This window comes from Oncorhynchus nerka, linkage group LG23, assembly GCF_034236695.1.
Source record: "Oncorhynchus nerka isolate Pitt River linkage group LG23, Oner_Uvic_2.0, whole genome shotgun sequence".
NCBI classification, from domain to species: Eukaryota; Metazoa; Chordata; class Actinopteri; order Salmoniformes; family Salmonidae; genus Oncorhynchus; species Oncorhynchus nerka.
The window spans coordinates 24218923-24225921 of record NC_088418.1 but is presented as its reverse complement, the minus strand read 5'-3'; the positions used below and the strand labels follow the sequence as shown (position 1 = coordinate 24225921).

At 41.0% G+C, this 6999-nt stretch overlaps 1 long non-coding RNA gene across 1 annotated transcript; it reads left to right on the top strand.

The window, feature by feature from the left end:
• The first annotated feature begins 3713 nt into the window (after window positions 1–3713).
• LOC135563949 (uncharacterized) lies at window positions 3714–6563 on the top strand. Its single transcript, XR_010460672.1, has 2 exons — window positions 3714–5854; window positions 5966–6563. It is a non-coding gene; the product is annotated as an uncharacterized LOC135563949 (long non-coding RNA).
• Window positions 6564–6999: the final 436 nt, after the last annotated feature.

The following is a 6999-nucleotide window of genomic DNA, read 5'->3' as shown; positions in this document are numbered from 1 at the left end:
TCATATGGCTACATATAGCACTCGCTTTGAACTCAAAACAAGTGCATCTACTCACAACCGCTCAGCTGTAAACACAGTCCAGTTCAAAGTAATTGGCACAGATCCATATATGGCAATGGTCTATTTGCATATAGGTCCTACTGCAGCTCTGATTGCATGTCAATCCAATAGAATCCTACTCCGGTGTGTTCTGCTTACAACAAAATCTCTTGCATAGTTTGTTTTGTTTTGGTATGTTGCATTGAATGTGGCTAATATTGCGTTGCCTAGTGGTTAGAGCGTTGGACTAGTATCCGGAAGGTTGCAAGTTCAAATCCCCGAGCTGACAAGGTACAAATCTGTCGTTCTGCCCCTGAACAGGCAGTTAACCCACTGTTCCTAGGCCATCATTGAAAATAAGAATTTGTTCTTAACTGACAACTTCCGGAGGACATCCCTCCAGCCTATCAGAGCTCTTTCAGCATGAACTGACATGTTGTCCACCCAATCAAAGGATCAGGGAATTAATCTAGCACTGAATTCATAAGCTACAGCTAGCTAGCACTGCAGTGTACAAAATGTGGTGAGTAGACTCAAAGACAGAGAAAGACAATGGTTGAACAGTTTTGAATAAATTAATTTCCTCCCAAATGAAGGAGAAGCCAGAGAGAAATAGGGACAGAAAGATTTTGTCCTTTTTTTTCACTTTCAGTTTCACTTTCTTAGATAGCAAATGGAGCTAGCTAGTAGCCAAACAGAGGCATGCTATGTTAGCTAGCTGGCTATGACTTTCCAACAACACTGGAACTCTTCTGAGTCAAGGTAAGCGTTTGGTATTACTAATTTATTGCCACCGGGGCCCGCCAGTGTAACTGCTAACTGACTGTACACTGTAACATTACCGCATGATTTTAGCGGGTTCACTAACACATTAGTTTTTTCTATGCTGACTATGACATTACTTTAGCTAATATGGTGACAACGATGTAGGCTGTGTGTAGCGGTTTGGCTTGGAAAGTTGATTTCTCCTGGTCACATACAGCTGATGTGTTGTGCATTCTTGTGCATCCACAAGCGAAGGGAAGAGGTGAGAGGAGGAGAGCGCATAGATGCGACAAAGAATACAACGTGGCTGCTATGAAAGTGAACTGTGTTCACACGTTATCAGGGGTGTATTCATTCCACTGATTCTGTTGAAATGTTTTTCTTAAACAGAAGCAACGCGGTATTGAATGTCACTGTCTGTGACCTCAAATTTGTCTCTCGACCTGGGTGCACCTACGTTCGTTGTAGCAAATGCATGAGGGCTATAGGGAAAAGTAGAGTATCGTGTAGTAGCCTAAACCTATCGCTGTTACATTGAACTGGGTGAATGGAATATGAATGACAGTGATCCAATATGTTCGTAATAGAAATAAGGCCATGCTCATAAAAAAGAAAATCATCCTCCCTCATCTTAAATGGCACTGACCGCCACTGCTATAGATACACTTTCCTACTCATTCATTACTGCTGCAGTGCTTGTTGTAGCTGTGGAAATAGGAAGAACGTGCATTTTATGGCTTATACAATTTGAATACAAAGTGTTGACAGTGCTGAGTAAGAACTTAAACATGAACTCACTCATAAAAACAGCAGCCCTTTGCTGTATTCATTGACAGTCTCTCTTTTTTTTATCTTACAGTATCAACTTGCTGAACATTTTTATGCCAAGTAAAATGTTCAAAGTTTCACAGAAATTGCCATTTTGAAATTGGCTGATGAAAACTCAAACCCTCTAACTTTATTTGGTACCTAGGCACCTACTATAGTAGTTTATTTAACTTAACATAGCCTTGCAGTCCATCTTTTTGGTATTTTATACCAGTTTCCATCTCTGTACAAGGCATGGTCGTCAAGCTATGGAAGATGGCAAAGCATTAATAATTGATTGGACCCACATGGCACTTTTCTAGACACCCAAAGATCTTTATAGTGTAAGTGGAAACTCATCACCCAAACCCCACTTCCATACTCTATTTTATTGGCCCATCCAGCCCCCTCTTCGGGGGACAAAAGTAACTGTTTTACAATAGATATTTTGAATAGATATTTTGTTAAATATACATTATTCATACATGGTACTTTTATACACAGTATTACATGATAGGAATACAGTTTGATATACACATTACACATACAATGGCACTCATTCATAAGTCTTTGTGCCCACAACTTGAAACTGAACACCATTAAATGGGAGACTTTTACTCTCCCAACTGATTTTTTTTCTGCCAAAGACTGTTCATCTATTGAAGGTCAAGAATATATTACTATTATACTCTTAGAAAAATCTAGAACCTAAAAGGGTTCTTCAACTGGCCCCATAGGAGAACCCTTTTTGGTTCCCTGTAGAACCCTTTCCCCAGAGGGTTATACAGGGAAACCAAAAGAGTTCTGACTGGAACCAAAAAGGGTTCTACCTGGAACTAAAATGGGTTCTCCTTCTCTTCGGGACAGCTGAAGAACCCTTTAGGAACCCTTTTTTCTAAGAGTGTAGAATGAAAGGCTTGTAGAGAAACTAACAACGTTGCTCTATGAAATAGAATAACTAATGTGTGGTTGGAATGGGACCCCTTATGCTAAATAGCTAGCTCATTTTAGATGAGAGTAGCAACAGTTAGCTAAGAGTTATCTCAAAAAGAAAAGACGACTCACTCTTTAGCCCAAAACGTTTGTCCTTTCTCACTAACCAGGTTTCCATCCAACTTTTTATTCGAGTAAAGTACATGTCGGATAAAACATTTCATGACAGGCCTGATGGAAACAGAACATTTTCCGGTAAACTTTCCAAATGAGACAAAACAGACGCTAGACAAGATTGGATCTTTTTGTGTAGGTAAAATTAATTATGCAAAACATTTCGGTGGGAACGCTTTTATGTGCAAATATTGATATAGCCTAACAACCATCATATCGAAGTAAAATTGGAGTCACGTGATGACATGTTGTGTGGTCCTCCCACTACGACTCATCGGGAAAGATTAAATAAATGATGATGAACATCACAGGGTGGTGAAAGTGGAAGGTGATTAGTTTGATGCACCTTCCCAATAAATATCGAGGTTTTATTCTGGTGACATGATAATCGATGCTTGGCTGCCGTTTGACAAATACAAATAATCTCATAATGTCGTTTATACTACTGCTCGAGTCAACATCATCTCATCAGACTATAGGCCTACATGCGCTCTAGCCAACCGCAAGCAGATAGCGCTGTTGACTGGAGCACACTCGCTATATAACACCAATTTCTTTTGGTGAGAAAACTATCCGTAGAGTTGAAAATGCGATGGAAACCCACTTAAATTGTTTGTTGATTTTTGGGGGTAATTGTTTTTTATATGCATTACGTCATCACGCTGTCTTTTATCTGCAACAAGTGGAACAAGTGGAAACCTCTATGCTTGGAAAATACGCAATAGTTTTTTTGAATGCTGATTTTAGAATATTCACATAAAAATCTGTCACCAATTGGATGGAAACCTTTTGTGAATTTTTGTAACGTTGCCAATTATTTTTCCCGAACGTATTTTGTTATTTGGCCCTCAAACTTGGACTCCATATGCCATTTCGAAAACGAGGCGTTTCCCGCGAACCGGAATTTCGCGTCATCACACTCCCTCATCTAATTGGTCGGGTAGGCGGGCCTTCTGAGCCGGCATACGTGTCATCACACTCCCTCATCTGATTGGTGGACTAGGCGGAAATTTTGACTTTGTGGCAGTGGCGATTTGTTACATTTTATTTTACTAGACAAGTCAATTAAGAACAAATTCCTATTTTACAATGACGGCCTACCCTGACAAAACCCTCCCCTAACCCGGACAACGCTAGGCCAATATTGTGCGCCGCCCTATGGGACTCCCGATCACGGCTGGTTGTGTTACAGCCCAGGATCGAACCCGGGTCTTTAGTGATCCCTCGAGCACTGAGCTATCAAGGAGGGGGGTTTGGGAAGATGGTGGAGGCGGATGTTTTGTTTCAAATTGATGGCGCGTCGAATGGAGATGAGAAGGAATGGATTACAGTGGCAAACAAAAAAGGGAAACAAGAGAAGTAAAGTGGTTGTGGAGTCTAGTAAATCCAAGCCTAGTTCTGACTCTTAGAGTGAGGATTTTAGATCGATCGAGATAACTGGGAGATCCGTTTGAAGTCTCGATAACAAGAAATATGTTTATTTTTGTGTGTCCGAGGAGCTGAAGTAGAGTTCTTTGCACCCGATAAAGATATTAGAAGGTGTCGTGTGTGGATCTGCGAAGCAGGGCGCCTATGGTGAATGCCGACTGACCAGTATGGTGTATGGAGTGAGGAAACCGACTCCATCCATTATTTTGTTATTTTCTCCGTGCAGCGTCACATGCATATTTGGGTTATGTGAGATATTCTGTAGGAGCCTTCGTGCCCAACCCTTTGCAGTGTGATAAATGTTAACTATTTGGACTTGGGGCGGACTAATAACCGAAAGGTTGCACGATTGAATCCCTGATAAGGTCAACATGTGTCATTCAGTCCCTGAACAAGGCAGTTAACCCACTGTTCCTAGGCTGTCATTGAAAATAAGATTTTGTTCTTAGCTGACTTGCCTAGTTAAATAAAGGTGTCAAGTGTATGTAGACTGGAATATCGTATGCTAGTTGGAGCGACATGCTGCAATTGTGGTGGCGAGCATGCACCCAAATTCAGGAAGTGCCCTGTTAGGGTGAAGGAGACATGTCCAGCATGTCTCCTATCTGGAGACAGTAAGAATAAGGAAGTAATGTTTAAGAAACCATAGTAGTTATCACCAACAGGATCCTGAAATGTTGCATGTTAAAAAGGTGGACTTTGTATCGTTTATTGCATTGGTTATAAACTGCACAGCGCTAACAACGAAATCAGAGAAAATAGGCATTGTTGTGAATGCGGCTGAATGTTTTTTGGGACTTTACAGCAGAGGCAAGGAATCCTGTCAATTACTGTTCCGTCCACACAGGCCCCAGAAAGATGTGATCCTACCATTAATTAATATATTGTGTCCCTTGCCTGAAAGGATGGAAGTTCAATGTAGCTTGATGTAGTAGGCTAATCGTTGGCCATAAAAGGAAGTTAGGCTAGCGAGCAAGCATTTTAGCCAGATAACCTAGGACAACAAAAAATAAAAGCGTGATATGACAAGAGTCAGAGACCGTTTCGCCAAAATGAAAGCGGGCAGGATGGCATTGGCGTTTCTCTACAAGTAGGGTGAGTCAACAAGTAGAAAACACACACAGAAATCAGTACCCCCATGGACAGCCACGTGATATTTAGCTTACATTGATTGGACTAAATTGTTGTGGGAATCTTTTAGTCACTGTATTAGACTAAACATAGGTGATTTGATGATGTTGAAATGGTGGTGAAATAGCGGAGGCAGCTCCTGTTTTTCTTTGCGACATGCGGTAACTCCAGTGTTCTAAATCAATAGTTAAGAGGAGTCTGAAAATGTTGGAAACATTAACTTGATTGACCATGTAACTGTTTGTTACATGCAATATCCTTTGTGGACTCCACTGGACAGATGTTGCTCTCCGGTTTTGTGATGAAACAAAGGTATGGTTGAATTTATTCTGCCACTGTCTTCTTATTGTCTCGGACTTAAGCCTATATAGCACGGTGGCAAGGTAGATGAACAGGTTATGGAGCAAACAACGCAATTATCATAACACACAGGTTTTTTTTTCTGGCTTGGTGTAACAGTATAACTTTAAACCGTCACCTCGCCCATACCCGGGCGCGAACCAGGGACTCTGCACACATCAACAACAGTCACCCACCGCTCCACAAAAGCCTCTGCAAGGGGAACTACTACTTCAAGGTCTCAGAGCAAGTGACGTAACCGATTGAAAAGCTATTTAGCGCGCACCGCTAACTAAGCTAGCCGTTTCACATCCGTTACACTCACCCCCCTTTTGACCTTTTTCCGCAGCAACCAGTGATCCGGGTCAACAGCATCAATGTAACAGTATAACTTTAAACCGTCCCCTCGCCCATACCCGAACCAGGGACTCTGCACACATCAACAACAGTCACCCACGAAGCATCGTTACCGCCGCGGCCCTTGCAGAGCAGGGGGACTACTACTTCAAGGTCTCAGAGCAAGTGACGTAACCGATTGAAACGCTATTTAGCGTGCACTGCTAACTAAGCTAGCCGTTTCACATCCGTTACATTGGCTTCCTTAGGGATTTTACCCACCCACTGCAATAACCTAAAACACAAGGCCAAATTTACAGTGGAGTTGCTTAACAAAAAAGACAGTGAATGTTCCTGAGTGTCCGAGTTACAGTTTTGACTTAAATCTGCTTGAAGATCTATGGCAAGACCTAGAAATGGTTGTCTAGCAATGTTCAAAAAACAATTTGACAGAGCTTGAAGAATTTTGAAAAGAATAATGCCAAATATTGCACAATCCAGTTGTAGAAAGCTCTTAGAGACTTACCCAGAAAGACTTACAGCTGTAATCGCTGCCAAAGGTGATTCTATCATGTATTGGCTCGGGCTTGAATAAATATCTAATCAAGATACATGAGTGTTTTATTTCAGATAAATGTTTTACAAATGTTAGTTTTCTTCCACTTTGACATGACTATTTTGTGTAGATCGATGAAAGAAAAAAGTTTATTTAATACATTTTGATCCTACTTTGTAATGCAACAAAATGTGGAAAACTCCGGGGTGTGAATACTTTCTGAAGGTACTGTATTTTAGAGGCTATACAGAAAATGTGTATACAACTTGTATAAACTGTATTTATAATTATGACAATATTTTAGGTTGTCAATAATTCTAGTACACAATTTCTGATATCGCATACTTTACTTTTAAGATCCCGAATCTCCTCAAGCATGTCGTCCTGAGGCAACAAAGCATCCCCAAAGCATCACACTACCACCACCATGCTTGAACATTGGTATGAGGTTCTTACTGTGAAATGCAGTGTTTGGTATTTGACAGGCATAA